Genomic DNA, 14,723 nt, shown 5'->3' on the forward strand with positions numbered 1-14,723 from the left:
CGACAGTAGACTGTGAATGACTAGAAATATTATTGGATGTGTAGTGATGGCAGAAGAAGGAAATGGAGGACGAACTGAATAAGTACGTTGCATTAGTTTTCACTCTGGAAGACACCACGGGTACACCTTAAGTTCGGGACCGTCTGCAAACAGAGCAGGTGAAGCCAACATTGCAACAGGGAAGGTTCTGTGGAAACTGGAAGGTCTGATGTTAGTGTAATTCCCTGGACAGTACTTCTGCTGTTGTGCTGTAGGTATATCTCTTTTCATCACAACACGTTGTTAGGGAATAAGGGAGAACACAACGACTGTAATAATTACGGAGGCATATTCCTGCTCAAGGCCATTGGCAGGACATTTTTCCAAGTAGTTCTTAAGCGGCTGCAGACTCTGGCAAAACACATCTGCCCTGAGTCTCAGCGTGGCTGCAAAGCAGAAAGATCCAACATTGACAAGATCTTCTCCCTTGGGCAGCGACAGGAGAAGAGCCGGGAGCAGAGACAGCCTTTGTACATTCCCTTTATCGATCTACCATGGCTACCGAGCTGGTCAGCAGAAAGGGCTTCTTCACACTCCTGCCGAAGATCGGCTGCCCATCGAAGCTGCTGAATCTCATCGCCTCTTTCCACGACGGCATGCAGGGGACAGTACAATTCGATGGATCATCCTCTGAGCCCTTCCCCATCCAGGGCAGGGGTGAAGCATGGTTGTGTCATTGCCACAATGGTCTTCGGGCTCTTCTTCTGCCTCATACTGCTGTACGCTTTCAGGACATCTGATAACGGAGTGCACCGACACACGAGGGCCGACGGCAAGCTCTTCAACCTTTCACGCCTCAGCGAGAAGTCCAAAGCGCGTCAGGTCCGGATCCGGGAGATTGTCTTCGCTGATGATGCCGCCCTGACGTCACACACACAGTCTGCTCTCCAGAGGCTAGTCAGATCCCTGTCACATGCTTGCCAAGAGTTTGGTCTCACCATCAGTCTGAAGAATGCAAGATCATGGGCCAGGACGTCAGTGATCTCCCGAGCAGCAGCATCTGCGAGCACACCCTGCAAGCGGTAGATGAATTCACCGCTCTCCATTAATGATTATAAAAAATTACAAATGCTACTGTAATTTGAGGAAGTCCAGTGTAAATCCATCAGCGGTCCAGAGAAACAGCAATATATGAGGACTTGTTTCTGCAGATTCTCAGTCCCTATTATTACACGATATCTAATCTTCATGACAACCCAATTATCTAGCAGCATTTGGAAGTAAATAACTGCCCCATTTCATTTGTTTACGCAACTTATGCTTCATTGAAATATTCCCGTTTTATTAAGAAGCGATTTGTATTTAACAATCCTGTTCTAACATATCGCCACTTCCAAGTGAGTGCCAATCGAGCCCCTTGCCTGCATTTCCATCCTCGGTGTAGAATGTGTTTTCATTCTCGGTTAGATTCTACGAGACACATTCAATGTATTCTTCCGGTCCTGACTGTCCACAGTCCTTACACCTAATTTGACTCTAACTTCCAAATGCTCTTGCCATCCTGGCAGATTCTCCACATCTTCTCTCATCCAAGGCTAATTTAATGTAAGTACTATCTCTTGCCAAATCTTCCATATAACTGAAAGCCAACGTTATTAACATTTGACTCTGTCCTACAGACTTCTATATCATCCTGGCAGATTCCATCACAGCCTCTCATCTTCCAATGATAATCTAACCACTCTCTCCAAATCAACCATATAACTGACAGCAAACACTCTGAGCATTTATGTTGCAAGCTTATCGTTTGATTTTCAGGATAGGAAGACAACATAAATAATAAAATTTTATACTGTTATTGACCTTTCTGAAGCAAAATTGCCGGGCGCACGTTAGTCCTACTGAAGATAATGTCGAAGATGAAAACCAGGCAGCTTCATAAGAATAAATTACTCAAGAATGCCGCCTTCCGGAATAGTTGGTGCAACGCATGCTCAGTTTGTCCAGTGTGATCACAGGTCACGGGCACGATTTATCTCATGCAGTTAATGCCTTATTCCTCAGCAGTCCGACAAGAGGTTAGACTCGATGAGTTAACTGTACTCTTTTCATAGATGCTGCCCGGCCTGCTGAGCTCCTCCAGTATTTTGTGTGTGGAACATGTTATTGTACAAGAAGTGAATCAGCTGCATGAACTTCCTTCTAAAACCTTAACTCGGCGGAATATAAACATCTATAAATCGCCATTGACCGCGGTAATCATGAATTATCGTGGGAATGCTTTCCCGTCGTGCAGTCAGCATTGAGCATTGGGAATGATTTCATAACCTGACAACTTCACTGTAAATTTGAATTCAATTGAACAAATCAATTCAATAAAATCCCTCCTCCTACTTTATCTGGAAAATTAGTCCTATAGCGGCATGCGATTGTCTATTACATTCGGTTCACTCGGGAAGTTCACGTTCGTAAAACTACGGTCCGGCCTGCTGCAGACCAACAACAACGTGACCACTTTCACTGCTGACTGATATGTGCAAGCAACTGATTCAGTTCATTTACAATTGATATTTGTGTTTGTTTCCGACTGTGTCAGCGATCCTGCACCACGTGATAGGAGAAACGTATTAAGGGGTTAAACAATGACGGGAGAGCGAGGAACTTGAAACGGAACTGCAGGACAGCGAACAACTCCGGAAAATCTTGATTTAACTCATTTCATTTGTCCACAATGTCGCTTATGAGGTCTCATCTCCATTGCTATTCATTATTCTTCTACATTCTTGAGATTTTATCTTCCAGCAGTCTCAATCTCGGAAAAGACTAATGAAATGTGATTACATTTATCAGAGTCGCTCTGACACTACCTAATTTCAAACGCTACACCTACGGATAAAGTCAGAGAGCAGGAATGCATCACCACTGAATGATCTTTTGCTCGAAGTATTTAATACTTAACGCGCTTTCTTCACTAAAAGACATTTAACCCCACTGGGCCATTACAATGCACCATAATCGAATGTGTCCGGCTCCTTTTACCGTCCGATAATGCAAGTAGAATTAGAAAAGGCGCAGCGGGAGACCCAGCATCTTTCAGGAGCTTCAGCATTTGATAATTATTTTCCTAGCCGATACTCATATGGGACACGTCTTAGTCAGTCAGAGACAGATTACTTACGATAGGAACAAAGTACGCAGATGAATCTGTCTGAATTTTAAATCATCATCAGGCTCTGATGGTAAATGCAAGTCGAAGTGAATTCAGGATTTTGCTCCATATCAAGTTTAAAACATTTTCATGGGGATCACTAAACTGAACATATAGCAAACCAGCTCTTTCAGCAGCTTATCCTCGGAAAACGTACGTGGAAACAAAGTGGCACAGCTTGTGCAGGAATTACAAGACAATTCTGATGTTTCAGTAATTAGAAACAACTTCTTAATGACTTCACACACAAAATGCTGCCTAGCCTGCTGTGTTCTACCATCATTTTTTTGTGTGTTGTTGTTTAAATTTCCAGCATCTGCAGATTTCTCGTGTTTGATTCTTAATGACTTAACGTTTGTCAAGTGATACACCAACTTGGAATGCGCAATATATTTCCGAAAATCCGATATATGATGTTGCTTCACTGATTGGAACGTTTCTCCGTTCAGTGTTTTGAATGCTGAAAACCGGGCAGAGTTCACAGTCAGCTCTTCAGCTCCATATTGAGTTTATTCTGGGTAGGTAGAGTCAAAAAAAGGTAATTGAATGCTCTTTTTTAGATAACCTGTACTGTTCATGCTGATTTTAGTATAACGGCTGTCAACGTGTTACTGGGACTGGGACAGACGTCCGGATTTCCAGACGTATCGCGCTCTTTGGAAATTGGAGAATGATTAAGGCTACATTTAGTCCAGCATGAAAACCAGATAGAAAGTCTCCAGCTGATTCTGATTTTGTATTTACATTTTAAAATCTAAGAACAGGCGTTGAAAACATGAGAAAATGGTGTCGTTGAATCAGAATAAATGCAATGAGACCATAAAAGCCTTGGAAAGAATTAGGCCATTCCGCAAGTGCATTTCGCTCCGCCATTCCATTATGATTGATTTATTGTTAACTTTGTACCTTCATGCCCTGATTAACTGAGAAGATATAAAAATCCGCCTTAAATCCATCCAGTGACTGGACCTGCACCGCCGACTGTGACAATCGGTTCACAAATTTACCGTGCGTGGCTAAAGGAAAAATTCCTCATCTATGTGCCTCATCGATGTCTCTCAATTCTGTGCTATCCCCTCCTAATTTCTCCCACTATCGGAAAATGTCTCTCCAACTCCACTCTATCCAGGCATTGCAGCATTCGAAAGGTTTCAAACAGATCCCTCTTCATTCTTCTGAACTCCCGTGAATACAGACTCGGTATAATCAATTCACTGTAATTTATTACAACCAAGTAGCTTGCCACATGTGTCACTGCAAAGAGATCACAGCTCAATACCATCACAATACAAAACCCCTGGAAACAGAATGAATCCAGGAATATATAAAGCAGGACATTAGCTTGAATGAGCGGGACAGTGTTCGGATCGGGTTTGTCCGAAAGCGGCCTATTCGAGGTAAGTGCCTGGGGTGAGAAGTGCTAGTCCTTGGCTCGAGAGATTCTGGCAGTTTTGGCAGTTGGATAGTGCGATCAAGAATTGATTAGCAGTTGTTTGGCAATTAAGATTTGAATAGCTCAGACTCAGCAGAAAACAGCTGATTGGGCAATCGAGGTCAGGTGTCCTTGCAGCTCGCAAAGCTCAAGCAAATAAAAAGAGGGAAACCTCCAGCAGTGCGGCTTGGTTGAGGGAATTGCCTGTTGTGAAAAGTGCTAGTCCTTGGCTCGAGAGTCTCAGGCGAGGAGGTTTGAGGCTTGTGGGAGGAGACTACGCCAGGCACAATTGGAGAGGGTGAAGGCATGATCGATAAGCTGATTCAATGTGCTACGTGCATGATGTGGGAGGCCAGGGACACTGCTGGTGCCCGGGGCTACTACAGCTGTGGAAAGTGTGTCCAGATTCAGATTCTGAAGGAGCATGTTGCAGCACTGAAGAAAGAACTGGATGACCTCAGTTTTATCCGCGAACATAAGAGTTTTCTGGACAGGACCTACAGTGAGGTTGTCACACCGAGGATACCAGAAGAGAGAAAGGGGGCGACGATGAGGACGGAAAAAATGCTTGAAATACAGAAGACACCAGGCATGTACCTCTCGTAATCAGGTTCACCCTCTTGGAAGCTGTCAGGACAGAAGATACAGCAGTCTGAGAGGCGGACAGGTCTCCGAGCCGAAAATTGGTGCAGAAGCAGAACCGAGGAGACAGACATCAGGAAGAGCCGTGGTAGTACGGGACTCCATAGTGAGAGGTACGGAAAGGGGTTTCTGCGGCAACAGGCGAGATTTAAGGATGGTGTTTTGCCTCCCTGGTGCTAGGATCCAGGACATCACGGATCGATTGCAGGGAATCCTCAAGGGTGAAGGTGAACAGCCGGAAGTGGTAGAACATGTCGGCACAAATGACATCGGGAAGGACTTTCTGCAGCGGGACTTCAGAGAACTGGGAAGAAAGCTGAAAAGCAGGACTTCCAGGGTGGTTATCGGTTTGCTTCCAGTTCCTCGTGCTGGAGAGGACAGGAACAGAGATATAATGGATTTGAATGTGTGGCTGAGGAACTGGTGCAGCAAGAAAGGATTGGACCACTGGGATCTGTTTGGGGTAGGGATGAATTTTACAAAAGGGACGGGTTGCACCTTAATAGGCGGGGGACCAGCATACTGGCAGACAGGTTTGCCTCTGCAACACGGATGTCTTTAAATTAAGTAGTGGGGGAGCGAGAGGGGATGAACTGGAAATATAAGGATGGAGTTAAAGTGAAGGTGAAAATAAGAAAAGTTAAAAAGGACAACAGAATCAATGGAATAGAAAGCTCAAGAAGAGATCATACATATGGCCAAGTGAAATAGGATTTGATATGAAAGGAGAGGGGAGTAACGAATTAAACGTATTATATATGAATGCACGAAGGATAAGAAATAAAGTAGATGAGCTTGAGGCTCAGTTGGAAATTGGCATGTACGATATTGTGGGAATAACAGAGACATGGCTTCAAGCGGACAGGGCGTGGGAAATGAATTTTCTAGGATATATATCTTATCGAAAGGACAGACTGACTGGCAGAGGGGCTCTGTCGGTGAGGAATGATATGGTCCCTTGCGAGGGGGGACATAGAATCTGGAGATGTAGAGTCAGTATGGATAGAACTGAGAAATTCAAAGGGTAGAAAGACCCTAATGTATATTACCTACAGGCCCCCAAACAGCAGTCTAGATGCAGGGTGTAAGTTGAATGAAGAGTTAAAATTGGCATGTCGCAAAGCTCATGATACAGTTTTCATGAGGGATTTCAACGCAGGTAGACTGGGAGAATCAGAATGGCACTGGATCCCAAGAAAGGGAGATTCTGGAGTGCCTCCGAGATGGATTTTTAGAACAACTTGTACTCGAGCCTACCAGGGAGAAAGCAATTCTAGATTCAGTGCTGTGCAATGAACGGGATTTCATCAGGAACCTGGAGGTAAAGGAACCATTAGGAGGTAGTGACCATAATATGGTATGTTTTAACCTACAATTTGAGAAGGAGAAGGGAAAATAGGATGTGTCAGTATTATAGTTGAACAAATGGAACTATGGACGTATGAGGGAGGACCTGGCCAAAGTTTAGTGGAAAAATACCCTAGCAGGGAAGACAGTGGAACAACAATGACCTGTATTTCTGTGAATTATGCAGAAGGTGCAGGATCGGTTCTTTCCAAAGAAGAAGAAAGATCCTGGGGGGAGTAAAGGGCGGCCGTGGCTGACCAGGGAAGTAAAGGGCAGTATAAAAATAAAGGAAATTAAGTATAACATAGCAAAGATGAGCGGGAAACCAGAGGGCTGGGAAGCTCTTAAAGAGCAACAGAAGATAACAAAAAAGGCAATACGCCAAGAAGAAATGAGGTACGAAGGTAAACTAGCAAATATAAAGAAGGATGGTAAAAGCTTCTTTAGGTATGTGAACAGAAAAAAAAACATTGTTAGGACCAGAATTGGAGCACTGAAGACACCAGAAACGGGTGAATTTATTCTGTGGAACAAGGAAATGGCAGATGAGTTGAACAAGTACTTTGGATATGTCTTCACTAGGAAAGACACAAAGAATCTCCCAGATGTAATAGTGGCCAAAGGAACAAGGGTAAAGGATGAACTGAAGGAAATCTATATTAGGCAAGAAACGGTGTTGGATAGACTGTTGAATCTGAATGCTGATAATTCCCCGGCACCTGATGGTATGCATCACAGGGTACTTAAAGAGGTGACTCAAGAAATTGTGGACGCATTGTTAATCATTTTCCAATGTTCTATAAATTAAGGAATAGTTCCTGCTGATTGGCGGGCGGCTAATGTTGTCCCACTTTTCAAGAAAGGAGGAAGAAAGAAAACAGGGAATTATAGACCAGTTAGCCTGACGTCAGTGGTGGGAAAGATGCTGGAGCCAATTATCAAAGATAAAATGACGACACATTTGGATAGCAGTAGAAGCATCAGTCCGAGTCAGCATGGATTTATGAAGGGAAAACCATGCTTGACTACTCTTCTGGAGTTTTTTGAGGATGTAACTTTGAAAATGGACAAGGGAGAGCCAGTGAATGTAGTGTACCTGGACTTCCAGAAAGATTTTGATAATGTCCCACATAGGAGATTAGTGAGCAAAATCAGGGCACATGGTATTGAGGGCAGAGTATTGACATGGATTGAAAATTGGCTGCCTGACAGGAAACAAAGAATAGCGATTAACGGGTTTCTTTCGGAATGCCAGGCTGTGACCAGTGGGGTATCGGAAGGTTCAGTGCTAGGACCGCTGTTTACAATACACATTAATGATTTAGATGAAACGATTAAAAGTAATATTAGCAAATTTGTGATCACACAAAGCTGGGTGGCAGTGTGGAATGTCAGGAAAAGGTTATGAGAATGCAGGGTGACTTGGACAGATAGGGTCCGTGGGCAAATGTATGGCAGACGGAGTTTAATGTGGATAAACGTGAGGTTATTCAATTTGGTGGCAAAAGCAGGAAGGCAGATTACTCTCTAAATGGAGTAAAGTTAGGAAAAGGGGAAGTACAACGAGATCTAAGTGTTCTTGTACATCAGTCAATGAAAGCAAACATGCAGGTACAGCAGGCAGTGAAGAAAGCTAATGGCATGCTGGCCTTTATAACAAGAGGAATTGAGTATAGTCGTAAAGAGGTCCTTCTGCAGCTGTACAGAACCCTGGTGAGACCCCACCTAGAGTATTGCGTGCAGGTTTGGTCTCCAAATTTGAGGAAGGACATTCATGCTATTGAGGGAGTGCAGCGTAGGTTCACAAGGTTAATTCCCGGAATGGCGGGACTATCATATGTTGAAAGATTGGAGCGACTGGGCTTTTATACACTGGAACTTAGAAGGATGAGAGTGGATCTCATTGAGACATATAAGATTATTAAGGGATTGGACACTCTGGAGGCAGGAGGCATGTTCCCGCTGATGGGTGAGTCCAGAACTAGAGGCCACAGTTTAAGAATAAGGGGTAGGCCATTTAGAACTGAGATGCGGTAAAACAGTTTCACCCTGAGAGTGGTGGATATGTGGAATGCTCCACCCCAAAGGGAGTGGAAGCCAAGTCTCTGGATGCATTCAAGAGAGAGTTAGATAGAGCTCTTATAGATAGCTGGATCAAGGGATATGGGGAGAGGGCTGGAACGGGGTACTAATTGTGTATGATCAGCCATGATCACAGTGAATGGCGGTGCTGGCTGGAAGGGCCGAATGGCCTACTTCTGCCCCTTTTGTCTATTGTATTCGTTCGAACTCAATATGAATGTATACATTTCAGAATTAGTGTACGGGAACAAAACGTAAGGTCTTTAAACGTGTTTCTTGTCGTTCCCCATGTTCGACATCATTACTGTTAAGGGCCAGTGCTGCAAACCTGCTCTAGCAAGGGCAACCTATATTTACTGTATGGAAATACTGTCAGGCCGATAGGAAATGTGTCCCAATGTGTTGTCAAATTAGAGCGAAGTTGTGCCGAAGCGGAACTATTTCTCATTCATACTGTGGACTTCGATGTGCTGAAACTAGAGAGCTTCAGCCAGACAGAAAAAATACAACAGCCTCCCAGAAATATGCCACGTAAATGCGAACATTAAATTAAGGGAAAACACCGTACAAGGGAGAAAGAGAATGGAATTGGAATGCCCGGTTCGGCAGCCACGACCAGCACACCGCAAAAGTTTAGGAATTACGTACTTCGAGAATGGATACACGTGCTTTCACAATTGGACACCCGGGTGATTTAATCTGCAAGGTAAACCACATTGCTACGGGAGGGACTTAATCAAACACCGTAATCAATAACGGGAAAGGAGAATCTTTTGCTGAATGAAAGGCAATGCAGTCCTGCTGGGAACAGATGTAATGACTGAGAACGACAGTTTCAGGCAGTTTAATTTACGACAATCCTTGTGGTTCAGGTGTGAGATTACCTTGATTTTGGAACATTATTTGACGCGTTCATCGGAGCGGTACAGACTTCTAAATAAAATCAAAACGATGGTAGCGGTAGAGAGCAGAAGAACTTTAAACTTTAATCGTTTGTGTCACTGCATAGATAAATGCATTTGTGTAGCTGCGAAAATTCTGAATCACAGAACCCGCAAAATGTGCCTGGAAAAGCCGAATAGACATTTCCAGGTCTGTGTCGAGGCATCGCATGAGAATGAAGACCAGAGTGGCTGCCGCCCAACAGAGAAGGAAACAAGCCGACAGGGTGAAGAGCAGTATGATGGATTGTCTCTGACTCTCCATCTCCGGATCTCGATGTTTCCCGAAATGTTCACGTCCATTGAGTCCGCTGCGGACTCTGCTCGCCGCCAGTATCTGTCTGACGGTCAGACGATTGAGGGTCAATATGAGGAAGAAAGGAAGTAGCGGATTCAACAGACGATCCACCCAATAAAACACTTCAAACGATTCTGAGAAAGGAAGTCCAAGTCTTCCGAAACTGACCCAATTACCTGTCACCATCAACTTTTTTCTTTCCATATAAATAAGATACAATGGGAATTTTTACACACAATTTGATGGATACTGTGCCAATCCATAAAATCCCTAGTTTTTGAGGATTCATAATTTTGTTTTAAATTTAGAGATGCATATGGCCGCAAAGTGATCGATTATAAACGCGACAGTAAACCAGACGGAACAGTCAACAGCCACGTGACAACGGACGTCGTGGACAAGGCAGAACGGAGCCTTGTCCTGGACACTGTAAAGTCCGTGAGCTGGACCCATCTTGTAGAACAGGACTTCAATAATCACCACCTGTAGATCCGCCGCAGCCATCGCCACCAGGTAACGCGTAACACTTTTGGAAACACCGCAGTTTCCTCGGCAGAGAATTACTATTGCCACAAAGTTAATTGCAGTGTGACATGAAAATACCAAACACAAGACTTTAAAAAGAAAATATCAAACCGCAGTTTTTGTAGAAATACAAGCATCTCTTGTTCGTTTGAAATAAAATGCATCGTTCATCTCTATCACTGGAAGTGAAAATATGCCTCAGCAAATTAAAGACGGTTGTTTAAGATATGTGTTAGCTAGGGACGGAGTAGCGTTCGACTGAGGGAGAAAGTGATAGTGGAGAGGTGGGCTGGGGACGGGCTGAGGAAACAGTGAAAGGGGGATAGAGAGTGGGGTTACGGCGTGGCGTGGATTGAGAAAATTGAGGGCGACGGGTGTACGAGGGAGACTGTTGTCTGTAAGTGATAAGAGAAAGGCTGAGAGAAGCGACATTCGGTCAGAGAGACTGGGGAACGTGAGCTTGACAGGGGTAGGAGAAAGAGAGTGTGGGAGGGAGATAATAGGGTGAAGGTCGGGTTAGTAAGGGTCTAGGGAGAGAGGGAGTGAGGGGGTGAGAGAGACTGGTGTATGAGAGAGACAAGGACTGAAACAAGTACTGAGGTAAGAGGCAGGGACTGGAAAGAGAGTCTGGGCTAGGGAAAATGGGAAGATACTGACAATGGAAGAAAAGTACAGGAAGGGAGATTGTTGAGGGAGCGAGACAGGCAATAAGACCAACGGAAGCGAAGAAAAGCTTGAGAGGGAAATGCAGGCGAAAGGAAGATTGGGGGAGGGTACATCAGAGACATCAAACGGAGCGATACTGCGATACCTTGGGGTGGTGAGACAGAGAGGGAGGGAGGGAGGGAGAGAGAGAGGGAGAGAGGGAGAGAGACAAGGGACAGGGCAAGAAATGGGTAAGTGATTGGTCGAGCACTGAGGTTGGGTGAGAGAGAGACTGGGTAGAAAACGAGTGTGGAAAGAGGGAGATTTGAGGAAAGAAAGACGAGGGAGAGTCAGAATCGGGGTGCGAAAGACTGCAGAGGAAAGTGGAGAAGAAAGTCGGGACAGAGGCCGGTGAGATACGAACTAGCAATGGGGAGAAAAAGATCAGTCGAGTGGGAGCTTGGGAGGAGAGAGAAGCCGGGGTGATGAGAGAGATTTCGGAGGGGTAGAGAGTGGAACAGCATAGAGGCGGACAGAGAGAGGGGAGCTGGGAAAGAAAGCCTGTGAAGAGAGGCAGTGCATTTTGTGTGCAGCAGGGTGGTGGAGAGGGAAACTGGGCTGTACGGAGAGACATTGGGAAGAGAAAGAGACCGGGGCTGGGCAGAGAGAGTCGCGGTACAGCAAAATGTCGGGGCGGGTACGTCAGGGATGAGAGCTTGTAGGGAAGTCTCTGTCAAAATGCAGAAATATATACCGTGTGGAGATTGAGGGCTTTCCATCACGAATAGCGTTCTGGGACTGCAGTGCCACCATTGTAAAGTTCTGCTGAAATAACCAATCTGTACCGTCTTGGTGCCTTCTCCCCTTGACCCCACTCCGTCCAAACGGCATTCACGGTCTCCCACCCTCCCTCCGAACATTATTCGCCACCATCACACTCCCTCTGGTTGATATCCAACCTCCCTCCCTGTGGATGAATTTTCAGAATATAAAGTTTGCAGAGCTGCATGTTGCTTTAGCTTTTTGACATTCTGGACTTCTGTGTTTTGCACTTAAGAATATCGTTCTTGTCAGTTCTACTCCTCAGAACAATAACACGGCGGCACAAATAAGTGTAAACCGAGGAACAGCAAATCATGAAAGTAGACATTGTGAACAAATCCCATTGTTCTGCTGAAGGTTAACACATTCCCTGCTAGTCGGTTCAACGAGAAGCATTTTACCCGAACATCAGAGTTCCACACATGTGGACTCTCCGTCACATCATTCTGAAATTAAAAAAATCCAATTAAACTTTATTTTTAACGTTTCTCACAATTTACCTTAGTCGAGCGGGATCCCAACAAAACAGAGACGAACGATGGAGTAAGTGAGGGTCGCAAAGGCAATTTGTGTTCGCCACCCGTTGCGTGATCCGCTTTGAGCTTCCCCGACCCTGGCCCATGTCCGGGTGGAAAGGACGGGATCGGCAAGACGACGTAGGTAAGACTGCAGCATTATGTGAAGTATTGTGTGGAGTAAGCAAGTTAGGGTGGGAATCCTAGTCGCACCCAATATGTTATTGGATTAGCAAATACAACCAATAGGTATAAGTAACACTTTAACACTGTCCTTTTTCCTTTGCAGGACTAGGTAAGCAGATTGAAGTAGGATGATAATTAGTGACAGTGAAGTAATGAGTGGAGAAATTTCCCTGTAAGAAAATGATGAAAACCAGGTAAGTTGATTGAAGGTAGATGGGAAGTAATGATAGTAAAGTTGATGAGAGAAATTCGGGGAGTGTTTTCTCTGTAAAGGTAAAGTAGAAATAGGGAGAGAAGCTCCAGAAGGTTGAACGTGTAAAGAAATCCCTGGGAGAACCGCTGGTGCCGACAATGTCTTCTGCTGATAAGGTCTGGCGGGAAGCTGGGTATGTTGGTCATGTGATTCCTCTTACGAATGACGCTTGTGGTTGTACTCAAGGACGGCGGCTCTATGGGCGTCTTATGTGCTTATGAAAATAATATAACATGGAGCAGGAGGGGGGCAATTTCGAGACATATAATTAGACTGCCTAACCACCCTTATAATCAGCGACAGCTTATTCCAGCATGGAACATTTGATGCATTTCCATTGCACCGCCCGACACAATGAGACATTTCAGCCGAGCAATCACCAAGAGGTACTTCCCGTGTTTAACAGAGCAGAAACTCTTTCTTTAATCCGACGCATCTTTGACGGTCCAGAGGGCAGAGTTTCAGACGTGATTTTGAGTGAAGAACAGAATGAGTGATTTAAATTGCCAAACTCAACTCGCATGTCACAGGAGCCATCAAACGCCCTCCTACTCCTGAACGACTTGATCCCGTGCTTCAGACTACAGGAGTTAAACTCCACATAGTGTATAACTCTGCCTCATATCACTGATACTCTGGAACTTCATTCCTTCAGGCTGGTTGTACAATACTTCCTTCGTCATTGTTAAAACAAAGTTTGACCTGTTTACTTCCCCTGCTTTGTCTGAGCACATCGTAATATAGTTGCTTTCGCAGGTACCTTCCTCCTTGTGGGCGGTATACACAAATCACATGGGTCGTGTACATTCGGCCCCACCAGACGAAGACCGATGCTATTCTACCCTCCATATGGCAACAGATTGTTTTTACAGGATGCAGTGTAAGGCATCAGGCTTGTCATAAAATAACTTTTGGATCAGGAAGTGCTGCTACCAACCTGTAGATTCTGTAATTTTCCCTATATTACCAGTTCAGAAACCAGGTCGTGATAATGAGTAACGATTTTTACAAGAGCTAAGGGCTATTTACAACATATTTGTACCTCTTCCTCCCGTCGTTGACAATACTGACGTTAACCTTTCGGTATTCCTGCCACATCTGAATGTTATTCTCTTATAGACCCTGTTCTGCCCTTTTATCCATCCCAGTGCATAAGGATAGTCAGTATTTGTTCGTTTTTGCTTACAGTGGTAGACAGTGACCTTTGTCCAGGTTGAATCTTGAGTATACTGAGAGACCCTCGTTTTATGCCGCAGCAGTCATACGGGATTTAAGCGCTCTCCAGTTGCCAGAGTAAAGTATAATTTTATAAAGTGCCGATTATCTACTTATTATCTCTCCCAGCCGAAATCATTGTGAAAAAAGACTTTGTTGCTTTATGCACAAACCATGCTGAAAATGGACAAAATGTATCCCTCAATAAACATCAGCTTTTTCTGCCCGCTCTACAGTATTTGGGACACATGGTTTCTAAAGGAACTGAACCACTTTCCGAAGAACAAATTGCAGCTTTTATTAATGAGCCACCTCCCCGCACCCGAACTGAAATGCTGCCCGTTTTGGAACGGTCGATTACTGTAGTCATTGGATTTCTGAATATCGAATGATGGAGGCTCCTCTTCGACAACCCTCATTACCGAGCATGTCCGCCGGAATACAGTGAACTCAGGAAATGAACACAGCCTTTAATGCTCTCAACACCGCTTTGTCAGCCTCCCCTGCTTTGGGCATATCTGACTATCCAGATCCTTTCCAATTATTCGTCAATGTTCAGCAAGGGTTTGCTAGTGGCAATGTATCACAACGGCCTGGGGGCCTCAGACGACCCAATGTATAATATACTCTATA

Source organism: Hypanus sabinus, unplaced genomic scaffold, assembly GCF_030144855.1.
Source record: "Hypanus sabinus isolate sHypSab1 unplaced genomic scaffold, sHypSab1.hap1 scaffold_569, whole genome shotgun sequence".
NCBI lineage: Eukaryota > Metazoa > Chordata > Chondrichthyes > Myliobatiformes > Dasyatidae > Hypanus > Hypanus sabinus.